Source organism: Zootoca vivipara, chromosome Z1, assembly GCF_965207765.1.
Source record: "Zootoca vivipara chromosome Z1, rZooViv2.hap1.1, whole genome shotgun sequence".
NCBI lineage: Eukaryota > Metazoa > Chordata > Lepidosauria > Squamata > Lacertidae > Zootoca > Zootoca vivipara.
This window is the reverse complement of record NC_142583.1, coordinates 53,938,863-53,954,633: the sequence shown is the minus strand read 5'-3', so window position 1 is coordinate 53,954,633 and position 15,771 is coordinate 53,938,863.

The window sequence follows — 15,771 nt, the reverse complement described above, 5'->3', positions numbered from 1 at the left end:
ATGTATTGCTCTGCTTTCCTTTGGACCACATCAGTGAGACCAAAAGGGGAATCTTGCTGTCTGGGTGGCCCAGAACCTCCATACAGTGCCCAAACTTGCACTCTGGGGAGGTCACTTCGGTGCTGCTAATGCAGCAGTTTGACATCACCCCTGGAGGAACACTCTAATGTCTCTCGAGACAGATGCCAACAAACCCCCATCTGTGGTCCGGTGGTACAACACCTGTATATGGCAGTAGTGAGGAACCTCCAGCCTTACTGGGCCACCCCTTACTGGGGGTTATAAGCCACCCAGTTTAGCCTGCCCTGCAGTTCTGAGTAGCAACATGACATCGGACATGGCAACCACAGTTGTCACAGAACATACAGCTTAGTGTGTACATGCTCAATTGTTCCTTTGCTGGTGGGCTTGCTGTTTAAACACAATCCCCGCTGCTTTCAGCAAGGATTGGGTGCATCTGATGTCATACGATGTCAAGTGATTTGACAGGTGACTGGCTCTAGTCATTTGTTAGATGGAAGCTTGGCATGTTTTTGATCCAGCCTGGTGGTTGAAAGTGGTTCTCCACCCTGCCATGTCCATGTCCTAGGACGGATTTGAGCTAAAATGCTGATAAACACACAAACTGGTGCAAAGTGATATAAATAGGGAAGTATTTAATAATCCATACAGGTCACAGCAGTATAAGTTAATAGTCAAAATGTGCCAAGCAGAAAATGCGCTGCTTTCTAAGTGATTAATTAGGAAAGGGGATCTCCCAACTTCCTAGAGCTGTAAGGTGTCTAGAATGGAACTACGGACATAAAAGGCCCATTGTGAAAGACTGAAGTGACTGGGTAAATATAAGAAAGGTCAACACCATACTGTTTGATATAAATTTCAGTTTCCCTCTACAGGGATAGGGTCGCCTGTACAGTTACACTTCCCCAATTCTAAAAACTGTTCATCTAAGTATTTTTCACACACACACACATATATATATCGCACACAGACACGCATTTACAGAAATTTAACACAGACCCATCACCTTTCACATTTGCTATGCTGTAAAGGAGGAGGAATGTGCCATTGCTTAAAAAAAAATTATCCCAGCACAACCTTATCAGAAAATCCAGTCTACTGTAAATTCCGACTGTATAAAGCAAGTGCTTTTTGAGAGCTTACATCCAAGCAACTTTATAAATGTTAAATAGTATTAAAATCAACCCAACCCATTTCAAAGTGAACAAATACAGTGGGAAAAGCTTCAAAGCTGACATTTTTCATTGCCAGCACTTTCATCCATCGTCAGCCCAGATTCCTGTAGCCTTTGAATTAAAAAAAAAAACCGAACCATTTCCAGGAGAAAAGACTCAAGCATGTGTGCCTGGCTGCGAGCAAACCCCCAAATGGGCCGATTTTCCATTTGTAAAGTACATCGTATTTACCGAGATGGCTTCATTTAGAGGGGCTGCTCAGAATAAAATAAAAAGCATTAATACAGCCATAAACTGTGCCTATTTTTTGGCTTACTTTGGATGGGTGTTAGATACACACCACATTGCTGCTCTGCCTCTGTGGGAATTTGCCAGTGTCACACAGTTCATTCAGTCAAGCCATACGCAAAAACACAGCATGGGTGAAAATTTAATAAGTCCCAACTTCCTATTGGCCAATAGAATGTTAGGATGCACACGGAAAACAAAGTAGAAACTTTTTACCAGTGGCTTCCTGGTTTTTACCAGTGGCATGTGATCACTGCAGAATTTTTAAGTTGATCAGCAGCAGTTTGGTATTAGATTACTACCAGAAGAGCCAGCACTACTTTCCCCGGCGAAGCTTGAAAGAGATGGTGCATGTGGCTTGAGACAACTGCTACTGCCCTCCTGGACAGAAATAGATGGGTACTGCATCAACCTTTTACTCAGTAGAAACAAATCTATTACTATCATTTCCCCCTCAGTATGGAAGACACACACACACAAAAAGCCAACAGCACCAATTTAATGCCCATTGACATATATTTGTGAACAGAATGATAGCTCTGCTCCTGAACTAATGTGCATTCTTACACATGTAGGGAGAGATCTGGTGGTGAACGTCACATCCGTAGGGGTGTGCCTGATTTCACAATTTCATTACTACCACGCCAAAGTACAGCAATTGGTTTGGGTTGGTGAGAATTTAGGTTCCCGAGACTCTCAGCTTTAAAAATAAAGGCGATAGAGACAGTGGGGGGAAAGAGTTTACGGTCAGTTTCTGAGCCACAGGGAGAGTTCAGTTTTGCAACAAGAAAGATAGATGTGACTATCAGTGATTCTAATTCTGCCCCCCACCCCAGGTTCTCTGAGGTCCGATGGAAGAGAGGGACTTTCCTACGGTGGCAGCAGTTATGGAATGTCATCCCCAGAAAAGTTCACCTTGTGTCCTTTTGACAAAGACCTTTTTAGATTCCCAGACATTTTCAATTCATTTGTTACATGGTTTGGTGGCGATGGTTTTACCTTTTAAAATTGTGGTCGTATATTTGCTAGTTTGTAATTATGCAAACAAATTGTAGAGTTTGCCACCCAGAGACCGTTCACCTACTGGGTAGTTCACAAATGTTGTAAAATTTTAAGGCTTTAAAGCCACACATGTATCCCTTCAGTCACAAACTTATCTAAAAGGGGGATTTAGAGGAATAAATAAATAAAAATCAGGAAAGTAGGAAAAGGTATATTGGTGGTATCACCAGTGTGGCCGATCAGCATGATACACAGCAAAAAAAAGCGGATCTGGGTTTTGTGCACCTTAACCTTGGAAGTTGGCTGAAGTTACTTAAAACAGTAACTTCTGTCTTCATCATAGTTTTCTAGCCACTGTAGCTACAATACTAAGCTTTAATAGATGGAGAAAATGTTTGATGAAGTCACAGAAAGTTGATGAGATTTTCATTAGTCAGAGAGAATGGACTTTCCCCCTGCACTGCTCTTTGACGTTCCCTGCTTAGATTATTATGGGTATCATGGCATTCACTTTCTTGCTGGAGGATTTTTATTTCCCCAATAATCCATGTCTGGGCACAGTGCTATTCCATTATCCAGATAAATTTCAGTTGGGCTTTAGACTCCATTTGATTACTTATTGCCTTGGGCTGTCTAGTGGATATCCAATGATTATAGGAGAACATTGGAACTGAAGCCCTGCTCATTCCTACTCAATTTGAGATGGTCAAGGATGATGGAAGTTGTAGTCCAACATTGGCTTCTCTTGCCATTGACAACAGTAAACTTCAAAATAAGTCTGAGTTGGAAGCTAGGCACATGATCTTACCATGGCTCTATTCCTAACTTGGACAGCCAATTTAGAAAGTGGTACTGGGGACACAGGTGGCGCTGCGGGTTAAACCACAGAGCCTAGGGCTTGCTGATCAGAAGGTCGGCAGTTCGAATCCCCGCGGCAGGGTGAGCTCCCATTGCTCGGTCCCAGCTCCTGCCAACCTAGCAGTTCGAAAGCACGTCAAAGTGCAAGTAAATAGGTACCACTACAGCGGGAAGGTAAACGACGTTTCCGTGTGCTGCTCTGGTTCGCCAGAAGCAGCTCTGTCATGCTGGCCACATGACCCGGAAGCTGTACGCCGGCTCCCTCGGCCAGTAAAGCGAGATGAGCGCCGCAACCCCAGAGTCATCCACGACTGGACCTAATGGTCAGGGGTCCTTTTACCTTTACCGGGGGCTACGGCTCAGTTCTTCAGCATTTATGCTACGGAGCTGTCACAGGACTCCTTCATGTAGCCTATGGTTTTTAACATCTACACAAAACTGAGCGAGCTCATCCGGCAATTTGGAGTGAGGCATCATCAATATGCAGGCATTCCTCTTATTCATCCAATTCAAGTGTTGAACTGGTAGAAGGGCTCAGTAAGACTGGATGAGAGCCAATAAACTGTATCCTAACAAGTTGAGAGATGCCATTAGGACCAGATTTACAATTTTGTACTATTCCTGGTTTGAACTAGGCTACCGCGCTACTGTGAAATGTGCAAAACTTAAACCGAGCCCTTCAATATATACAAAGCAACCTGCCTCAGAAGGGAAGCAGGGCTAATATGCAACACAAAAAGGAAAAGGAAACATAAGCGACTTTCTCCTCCAACATTGTAAAAACTTTGGAAGCCACAACTTTAAACAATGTAACAGAAAAGGGGGGTATATGTATGTATTTGTATGACTGTAATTGTGTTTTTGTTTTGTTTTTAAGGGAGGGCATTCAATTTTGTTGTACTATTTAAAGTACAATGGCAATAAAGTATCTATCTATCTAACTTTCTCACTTGATTGGCCTCTATGGCTCAGAGTGGCCTTCTCCAGCTTCAGCCAATGCACAAACTGCAATCTCTTCTGGAGCCACAGCCATGCCATGATGTTGTGGATCGTCAATTTCACCGAGTAAAATGTTTTGCACGCGACTGCCTTTTAGTACAATCTGGAAACTGCAAAATACAGTACAGCCAACTGGAGCCAAGCATTGGGGGAGAGGGATGGAAGGGGAGAAAGGGGAAGAGAAAAAGAGAGTGGGGGCAGGCTGAGACTCCATACAATCAATCCCAAACACCTTGAAGCAGCGCTGGGCGGCTGATGTTCAACCAGAACTAGCAGAACAGAAGACAAGGACCGACAGCAGGTGGAGATGGAGCCAATAGCCACTGCAACTTTCCTGCTGAGTTCTACAAGGGAAACATGGAAACTGGAGGAGGAAGCTGACAGCTGTAAGAAGGCAGACAAGTGAGGGCTGGCTGGGAGCAGACTGAGGTTAGTGGAGCAGCACCCCATTCACCCTAATGGACCACTTCAAGGTACCACTGCCTTGAAGGTACAGCAGGTCTGGTTAATAGTTCCATTGTTATTGAAAAGCACATGCCTGAAAAATCTTGACATCACAGTCATCTGTTTGGATGTTGTGGAGTTCTTGGTTACCTTCCAATGACACCAAGTTGGCCTAGGGGAACTTCTGGAGAGAAGAGAGCAGAGATAAACTGGCATGGCTTATCACCTATTCACAACAGGCAGCTGCAAGTATGATCAAGTTTTCTTCCTTGTGTGCTTTCCCATAAAGCAATAGATAAAAGAATTTAGCTTGCCTAAATTTAACTGCATAAATTTATGGGAATGGGCAGGTAGGCAATACTGCCATCCTATATAATAAAGTCCCTGTGCCTCTGCGCCCAGTATTCCCTGTGTCCCTGGGTTTGCGCTAATGCCCACGTGTACAGGGACTGGATGAAGAGGTGGGACGTACACACATGCATGCTCTCTCCCCCCCCCCCAACCCTCTGCCTCCCGTTCCCCTGCGGCGGCGGACCAAGATGGCGCCATTGGGCTCCGGGGCCGCGGCGACGGAAGCCCAGTCCGGCTCCCGCCGCCGCGGGGCCCGGCCCCGGAGCCCAATGCCGCCATCTTGGTCCGCCGCCGCCTCCTCCCGACAACCCTACCTGGCCCGTGGGAGGAGCGACGGGGCCGCGGCCTTCCCTCCCTCTCTGCGCTTGGCCGCGGGACACGACGGGAGAGCGCTTTGTTTAATTGTGTTCCCGGTACGCCCCGCGGCCGAGTGCAGAAAGGGAGGGAAGGCCGCGGCCCCGTCGCACCTCTAGCGCCCGTTTTCTTAACGGGCTGAATGAGACTAGTTATATATAAGCTGTTAATTCAGTGTTCAAAACTATCCAACCCCTTCCTCAATTAATTTATACAATGACCCTGTAAGGGGAGTCACCCTTAAGAGGCCATGGCTGGCCCAAGGTCTCTCAGTGGGGATTTGAACCCTGATCTCCCATGTCCTAGTCCGACACTCTTAACCACTACTCCACACTGGCTTCCTAGAGTAATTCTGCTATGGGGCAGCTATATAAATTAAGTAGATAAATAAATACAGGGAAAGCAAAATGTCGCTTAGAGAAGGATCTGAAGTATTTCCCTTGAAGCTTGAGAATTTGTTTTATTCTGGGTTGTTTTAATTTATGTTTTAATGTGTGGTAAACTGCTTTGAGATTTTTTTTTCTTTAAAATATAAAGCAATATAGAGATGAAATGAATAATAATAAACCTCACTGCAAAAAAAGGCACCTAGACATTCTGTTGTGGCAACCACAACCTAGGTTCAAGGCACCATTTAGCGATTAGGTTATATATCAGATTTTCTAGCACTGTGTTAATTGCAGGAGGGGCTACTGTTGCAGGAAAAGCAAAACAGTCTTGTGGAAGATGAGCACATTTGTAGTGGCATAAGCTTTTGTAGAGTCCACCAAATTTTTTCCAAGTTAGCACATAATATATTCACACACAGGGTTTTTTTGGGAGAGCAACAGGGAGTACAAAACAAAGTCAGAAGGCAACTGCAAACAAACCCCACTGACAGTGAATGAACTTTAAGCATTGTGCAAAATGTACACCAAGTACTGTATTCCCAAAGCAATGTGGATAAAAACACAAACACTCAGACATGGAAGTTAATAAACACCGGTCATACCTATCTTGTGGGGAACATTCTCTGCCCACCCACCCATTTTAATTAACATAGGAGCCATGGTTGCAAGAGGCTGTCAGTGCAGTGCATAAACAAGATCTCCTGGGGGAAAAAATGGTTATAGGCTTACGTTTGGGCTGGGGCTGGAGACAACAGCAGCTTGAGGAAATTCTGCAGCAGAATCAGAGTTCGGTGGCAAGCACGTATTGACTCCCAAATTCAATCCCCAACATCTCCACTATGAAAAAAAAGGATCAGGTAGTAGGGGGTGGAAAGATTTGCACCTGAAGCCTTGGAGAGCAAATGCCAGGCCAGATGGAAAAAAACACTTGACTTGGTATATAAGGTAGCTTCTTTACACTTCATTCATGTGAAGTCTTGCTCTTTCACCGAAATGTTTCTCACAAGCAATAATGTGGAACCGGTAGGCAGTAATAGTTCTTGGCGTGGTTTTGGAGCTCTTGAAAAAACACCTTATGAAGGTGTGGGAATTCTAGCAAACAATCCCCCCATATATCCAGCTCTGTAGCACTGGTATTGTAAGCATGTTCGATCCTTGCAACACATCCTGCTAGATCTGTAGGGACAGAGCCCATACAGTACTTGCATGAAATTGTACCAACAGAAATATCTACTTCCTTATGTTTAAATCCTGCTTTCCTTCTGTCACGGAATCCAGAGCGGCAGACTTGTGGTTCCGAGGCAGCCGTTCAACCAAGAAGCAGTGTAGACCAGACCCAGACCCACTTAGCTTCAGCAAAGTGGTGGCCTCATGTGCCTTCGGATCAGGGTTCTCAAATGGGAGTTCATCTCGGCAGTTATATCTGCAATTCTAAGAGTTAGCTTCGATGCAATCTCCTGTTAAGCTGGAAGCATTATTACTACCCACTCTTCACCACAAGGTCCCAGAACCAGTCACAACGCGGAAGACAACATGAAAATAGTTCAAAACAAATTGCACTGTAGAGTAGGCCCTAAAAATGTATTCTCAAAAATGTCAAAGGTCAGGTGCATCTTCAGCAAACAACAAAAGCTGCCTAATGAAGGTGCCAGACACAGCTCTGAGGGGAGTGAATTCCACAATTTTGGGGTTGCCATAAAGAATACTCTCTCCCAGACCACAACCACCCTTTGAGCTTCTGACCCTCATGACCAAGAGGGCTCCCTCTGCTGATCTTAACACCTGTAAGGAAGGTGGTCTTTTAGGTATTTGGGGCCTAAGTCATTTAGGGCTTTAAACACTAGTGTTTGTGTTTATGTTGTTTATGTTTATGTTGTGAACTGCCCTGAAATCTGCGGATGAAGGGCAGTATACTAATAATAAATAAATAAAACAGCAACAACAACAACAGTGTGGGTTTCTTGAATTGAGACCAGAAATGAACTGACAACTACTGCAGTTGTTTCAAAACAGGGGTTTATGTGAGTTTTAAATGGAAGCCCAGCCAGTATGACCATTGCATTTTGGATCAGTTGGAGTTTCTGAGTCATCTTCAAGGGCAGCCCCACAAAGAGCGCATTGCAATACTCCAATCAGAAAGCTACCACAGTATGGAGTACTATGGCGAAGTCTTCTATCCAAAATGAGTTGTAGTTGGAAAAACCAGACATAGCAATCAAAGGGAACTTCTAGTCTCAGAGGCCACCTGATCTGGAAGCTGCCATCTCGCCACCCACCCAAAGCTACAAGCCAGCTCCTTCCAGGAGAGTTCAATCCCATCCAGGACAGACAGCCTCCTCACCTCCAGGACTTGAGAACTTGGAAAAGATAACACCTCCATCTTTCCAGGATTCAGCTCCAGTTTATTAGCTCACAGCCAGCCCATCATTACATCTAAGTACCCGCCTAAAACCTCAATTGCCTCTCCCAATTCAAATGGTAGAGAGAGACAGAGATAGGTGTCTTCCACATATTAGTGACACCTCACTCCAAATACCTCCTAGACAACAGCCCTCAGTGGCTTCCCAACTGATTTGAAATAGTTTGGGAGACAAGTTCAAACTCTGCAAGATACCACAGGACAACTCCTATGGCCCAACAGTAGCCTCTCATAGCAATTTTCTAGGAAATCCCCTGGAGGTAGAAGGACAACCACTAAAACACAACCCCCACCTCCTTGAGATGTTTCAGAAAGATACCATGATAAAGCAAAATGACATTTGATGTTCATTTGCATGATATGACCCAGATCTGTTTCTAAGTCACAGCTACTTCAGTGTTCACACTAGACTAAAGCACTGCCCCTTCCCTACTGTTCAGTCAGTAAGACCAGTAATAAATGATCAGGTCTTTGCTTCTTTCCCGTTTTAATGACCACAATCAAGGAGCAAACAGAATTAAAGAGCATGATATCCAGTTCACAGTCCCATCCCTGTGCTGTTTAATGCAAAATGAAACTAATGGAATGTAACTGGTTACTAAAATAAGGTTTGCCTTGTTTGATTTTGAAACCAAAGAATCTCACACAGGAAGTGGTTTGCTCAGTTTCCCCAAAGAGCATTTCACAACAATTAAAAGGTAGCTGAGGGAGAAAGTTAAGAGCTGCAAGCTGATGCAGTGGAAACTTACCACCCAATTCAGTACCATGGCAGGCTTCTCTCCCTGTCAAGGTCTTTTCACACATTACACAACAAAGTTGGCTACCAAGTGTACACATCATCAGAAACCACGTGCAACCCGTGTAATACCTATGTTGCGAAACTCCTGGCATCATATTCACATTTCATAGGTTTTGGGTTGTACCCAGCCATGTGCTACTGAAAGTAATGAACCCAAGCTAGTTGCATCTGTTAACTTCAATGGGTTTACAGTGGTACCTCAGGTTACAAACACTTCGGGTTACAGACTCCACTAATCCGGAAGTAGTACCTTAGGTTAAGAACTTTACCTCAGGATGAGAACAGAAATCATGCAGCGGCAGGCCCCATTAGTTAAAGTAGTACCTCAGGTTAAAAACGGTTTCAGGCTAAGAACGGACGACCAGAACAAATATGGCGCTGTGGGTTAAACCACAGAGTCTAGGGCTTGCTGATCAGGTTGGCAGTTCGAATCCCTGCAACGGGGTGAGCTCCTGTTCCTCGGTCCCAGCTCCTGCCCACCTAGCAGTTCGAAAGCACATCAAAGTGCAAGTAGATAAATAGGGACCGCTCCGGTGGGAAGGTAAACGGCATTTCCGTGCGCTGCTCTGGTTCGCCAGAAGCAGCTTTGTCATGCTGGCAACATGACCCGGAAGCTGTCTGCAGACAAACGCCGGCTCCCTCGGCCTATAGAGCGAGATGAGCGCCGCAACCCCAGAATCGGACATGACTGGACCTGATGGTCAGGGGTGCCTTTACCTTTACCTTTCCACTGTACAGTGGTATCTCGGTTTAAGTACACAATTGGTTCCGGAAATCTGTACTTAACCTGAAGCGAACTTTCCCATTGAAAGTAATGGAAAGTGGATTAATCTGTTCCAGATGGGTCCGCGGAGTACTTAAACTGAAAGTACTCAAAGTGAAGCGTATTTAAACCGAGGTATGACTGCATTGGCTACAACCCTTTAAAGTTTCCACTTAAATATTGCGTTTCTTTTTTTAAAAAATGCAATGTGTAAAGGGGCCCAAAACCATACATTTGAACCTAGGGCTGCATAGCAGACTCTGGTTCTACAACAGAGTTGTCCTATTCAGGCCTTAAGGAAACACACACAAGGGGAGGGTGTGCACCAGCACACAAACTCCTCCCGCTACCACCACCACCACCCCGGCATATTCAAGGGCAACTCTCTGCAAGGGGGAAGCCTCCTCTGTTCATTCAAGCTGTCACACATTTTGGAATCCTGTAAAATCAGACTGTGTTTCCGTGTGCTGCTCTGGTTTCACCAGAAGCAGCTTAGTCATGCTGGCCACATGGCCTGGAAAAACTGTCTAAGGACAAATGTCGGCTCCCTCAGCCAGTAAAGTGAGATGAGCGCCGCAACCTCAGAGTCGTTTGCGACTGGACATAACTGTCAGGGGTCCTTTACCTTAACCTTTTTTAAATCAGACAGGGAGCCTTCACAAGTACAAGCGGTTTCTCTTGTGGAAACAGATACCCTTGAAAACCTGGAGGACAATGAGGATAGAGGGGGACCCAGCACATTCAAGCACATGCTCCTCTCATGATGTGTTTCTTTAAGCCACATGCTGGGATACGGCATTTGCTATCTGCACAACCCTCTGGATCAGATTTGGGGAGGCTGCAGGATGCACACAGGGGGAGGAGGAGTTTCACGGCAAATGTAAATCCTTGTGCTAACAGAACAAATGATTTGGATATCACTCTAGATTTCTTCTCTCTTCTCATACCATGCCAGGAGCAAGCCTCCCTACTCTGCACACTGAACCAGCTCCAGATTACCTTGATCTCCTTGACTACAGTGGGACAGAGTGACCAAGATGACTAAATAAGGCATCCCATGCCAGAACAGTTGAATAACATAATCCAGGTACTTTACGCAAGTGAGCTAAACAACATACCATAGGAAAAAAGCAAGCTAGCAAAGGAACCACCCTAAGAATGAGTCACTCACAGTGACTGAAGGGAAAACTCCTTCCTGTCCCTAAATATGAATAAAGATCCATTCACAGGCTGCTTATTAAACTTTGGATAGGCCTCAGTCTGAACTCAATTTACTCACTAACGTTTTATGGTGTACATTTTGTTTGTTTGAAGTCAAATGCAAATCACAGGTACAAACTATTTTCAGAGTACTGTAAGTCATTAGTGTTTACTCTGTATTCTAGAAGTAAAAAACGAACAGAGCCAATAGTTCCTGTGCTGCTCATTTCACCAGTGCTTTTGTTCCCTGGTAAACATGTTGCCCTTAAACAGTGGTATTCCATAGCTCCCGCCATTTCCTTTAACCATTTGCCATTTTCAAGCAATGTGCATAAAGAGCTGGAAGTAGTTCACATACCAAATATACTCAGTATTCAAAGGTTAAATTTGGATTGAAGGTTACCAGGTTTCTGCTGGAAAACCTGAACTGGATTTTAATGGTAACAGTACTTAACAGTAACAGAGCATGTTCAGTAGTAACAGAATGCCTCTGAAGATGTGCAAAAATTCTTTATAATCCCACTCAGTGGATACCTGAGTTCACAACACTTTAGGATGAAGGACAGGGCTCCCCAGCCATGCAGTCTCTCTTCAGAATTCGTATGCCATCTTGTAGCAGGAAACAATAAACTAATGTGTACAGATGGTTCGTTTGTTTTTAAACTCACTTTCTAAACAGAATTTGTTTACGCCACTAATTCAAGATTACAATGCAACTTCGGATTTACATATGAAGGAGGTTTTTCCTTGCTATGGGATGTGTTCCCCAAGATCTCAGAAGGCCATTTTCCCCTTGTCAGTTTTGGGGTGCAATTTTCTTTCCAGTGGGCATTTTAAACATTGCAGGTTTTCAGGTCCATCTTTACTCCCCCCCCCCCCACACACACACAGAGGAAGTGTATGATCCAATTAAATTATGAAGATCAAAGACAGAAATTGGATTTGCTTGAATAAAAATATGTAGAGGTGGGTTTGCATTTTGGTGTTTAATTCACACAATAGTAGTCACTTCATAATTCAAGTAGAAAATAGAAAATGCTGGCGTGTTAAATAATCCCTTCATTGTCCTCTGCTAAAAACAGTCAATGCTATAGTAGTAGTAAAAGAAAAATCAAAGAGAGACTACCATAAATATTAGCGCTAATCCCTGATCAGTAGAAATCAAGACTATAGAGCTCATTTCAGGGCACCACACTAGATATCACACACACTTAATAATTATCAGTGTTCTAAGCAAACTCATGCCAATATGAAATGCTTAAAAGCCAGGCAGTAGAGTCCTATTTTGAACCATGGTAGTTAGCTTTTAAGGCCAAGATCAATCAAATTATTTAGTACCTAGAGGATCATGGCATGCTTTTTTTCTTTTCTTTGCAGGTAAAAGGATATAAAAGGATAGCTCACTCGTGCAAGTTGCATGGTTTTGGTAATTTAGGCATATCTAGAAAAAGGCTGTTGGACTCTGCCAAGCTATGGAAATATTTAACAAACTATTTGGTCAATTTTAAGATGGTAACCCAAGATGGTGACCCTAAGGTATGATATGTAAGGGCACCCAAAGTGATGTGACCTGCCTAAGTGCAAAGAGTCAGTATGTTGCAGTGAAGCCTTCTGAATTCATCCCCACCCTATCCCTATGATATTGCTCAGATGACCTTTGGAAAGCCAATGTTACTATGCAACTCCCTGTATACATGGCCCTGAAATCATTAAGGCCGAGATTGCCGCAAAGAGCTTCACAACCGCTGCTTACCCATTGCTTTTAGTATTTTTGTTCATTGATCAGAGGCCTTTTCTACACATTCAGGAGATAGTAAAGATGCATCAGGCAAAAGGCACAGAATACCATTTTTAATACATTGTCCCTCTCTGAAGTCTTACCTGCAATTAAGACTAGAACTTGGGCTCTAAACCAGCTAGCTCCCTTCATGCCAACTTTCCATTTCTAGAGATGGTTGAAAAAATAATAATGGGGTGGGGTAGTACCTATGGTCAGAGGCATGTTGTGCTCCTTATGGGGTAGTTTGTCCACCTTTGGTCCGCACCCTACAAGCTGTCAGCATGTGACAGTGGCCACACCCTGGGAAACAGCCACTTGCCACTCAGAAGGAAACTTGCTCATTAATGTGCCTAATTGATACTTCATATTGCCATGTCTTTCTGCCAATCAATTAATGTCTTCAGAGAATTTATCTATGTGGAGTTCTTAACCTGCATTCCAAGAACGCTACAGCTACTTAGAACTTAGTCCAAGGCAAATAAAGCGTTTAACACCGTAATATGACATTCTTGAAGTGGAAATAGTACCAGTCAATGTGAAACACAGGCTGACTATTGATTAGCAGGTATACCACAGCAGTGGATTTCTTGCTTCGGGCAAAGGGTTGAACTAGATGGACTTTTGATGTTCCGAGTCTGATTTGCATGTTTGGCAACTACGGGTAGCATCTGTTGCTGTCATGTGTTTTGCACTTGACAACCGCCTTAATTGTAGCAGAACACAGAATCTACACCAACATCATTCCTCAGCTTCCATTAACAATACCAAGTAGCTGTTCTGCTGCAGCTCCTAGGGCAAAAGGAATGGTGATTCAGATTTCTGTTAGTATTATGGGGCTTAAGTTATGTAGGCACCATTTTCTCCTGCTCTGCATTGAAGAGACTAAGGTAGGATGGGCAACTGCTTCTCACTGCAGGTGGTCATAGCATTTTTTATTGCTCCCCTAATTATTCTTGCCCTCACCAACGTGTGCATACCACAAGCTTCAGAAGGGAAAACCACACTTTCTAAATAGACGTTAAAATGCATTTCTTTGCTACGTGAACTGTGTGTGCCTATACACGCTGCCTGTATCGTAAGAAAAGCTCTCAGCTTCAATTAATTCACATTTCAAGCTTTTTTCAGCTGCAAAAGGCAAAGAAATTGAATTTTAAAGGCTTTAGGTAGGAATTTCTGAATAATATGAATTCATAGAATCATAGAATTGTAGAGTTGGAAGGGATCACAAGTATAATTTAGTCCAACTCTCTGCAACGCAGGAATCTTTCACTCAACATGGGGCTCAAACCCATGACCCCAAGATGTAAGAGTACCATGCTCTACCAACTGAGCTATCCCTCAGGTGATGGGCGCTGTATGACTATAGTTCTCCCAAGTTCCTCAATTCTAAGAACACTCAATTATGCAAACAGGTTTCTGTAAAGTTCCCTAATATAGCTACGTTCAAGATACAAGTTTGAATTTTGCCTGCTCAATGAAGCAGTACATACCACAACCTACCACAGTAAGAAAAACTAGAACACCATAACAAACTACGTAGTAAGCAATCCAGACTGGAAATGGACACCACCAAGCTATGACTTTTGGCTACATGACTAACTTTGCTTCAGATTTATGCAGATTGTACAATTATACAAATTTCAAGTAGTTTAGAAACCAGTCTCTTGTATATTAGCAATGCAGAATTTTAATAGCAGTAAAAAAATAGCCATGGAAAATGTGTATTGAATAAGAAGTTAGTCACACACATCTTTACACACAACTATATAATCCAGAGCACGGTGTCCTCTCAACTTTACACCTCAAACCTAAATTTCATCATTTGGAAGCTACTTGCAATGGACTTCATCCCCAGGTGTGTTTAGAACCTGTCACACAAATGCACCCACGCACAATCCAACTACATTTATGCACCTCTTCATAACTCCTGTTTATATCAATAGAATTAACCACAAACTTTTCAGTGGATACCAGGGAAACTGTATGTTTAGCTTTAGCCGGATCATTCCATTTTTGGAAAAAAGTATTTTGGCTAGCAGTCTGGGTTACAGAAACTGTTTAATGTAAAACAATCAGAGAAACATCCGCCAAGTACCTACGGTAGTCCTGACTGGCAAGTGAACACTCATTTGCCCTCCAAGGCGACCTTTATTACTAGCGATGGAAGCTGCTTGAAGGCACAGCAATGAAGAGCTTGTCTTGAATAAGCAACCATATGTGTAGGTTTTCATCATGTTTAAAAGTTGAAACAAACCATGGCCAAACTACATATTCCACTTTTATAAAAGTTAGTTTAACATTTATTTTACATCTAGGTTTCCACAGTTATGTGGAGACAAGGAATTAGGATGCACAGAACTATAAGCAGTGCCAGAAGTGGATCTAGAAGTCACAGAAGCACAAACTGATCATACAAGGCTAGAAAATGCTGAGCTATAGACAGGGATGGAGACAAAATCATGAGTGTAGGAAGAGAAAGGGGGAAAGATACCTTATTACCAACAAGATCAAGAATGAGTGGCACAAGACAGTGCTTCTCAAAACAAAACAAAAAACCCAGTAGCAATGACTTTATTCACTCATTTTAGCCACCAGAATGAAAAGTGAAGACTGCAACAAAAATGTTCATTAATGTTATGTGGCAGCATGGTAGTCCTTTGATGGATAGCAAACATCCCACATAGAAAAGTCACTTCAACACAACCTCATGACAATTCCCACATCAAAACAGTACTTTATTTTGCAATTTTTGCCTCATTACTCCCACATAAAGATCTTTCAGCTGTCAAGTGTACACGGTGAAGAAATGCTTCTCAGTCAACAAGCTGGGTGCATCTGGACGTGTCTCTATGATACACCAGTACATATATCAGCTGGGCCCCAAGTCCATATTTGAACTCTTGGCTCCCAGTACCTTGTGTAGCACACT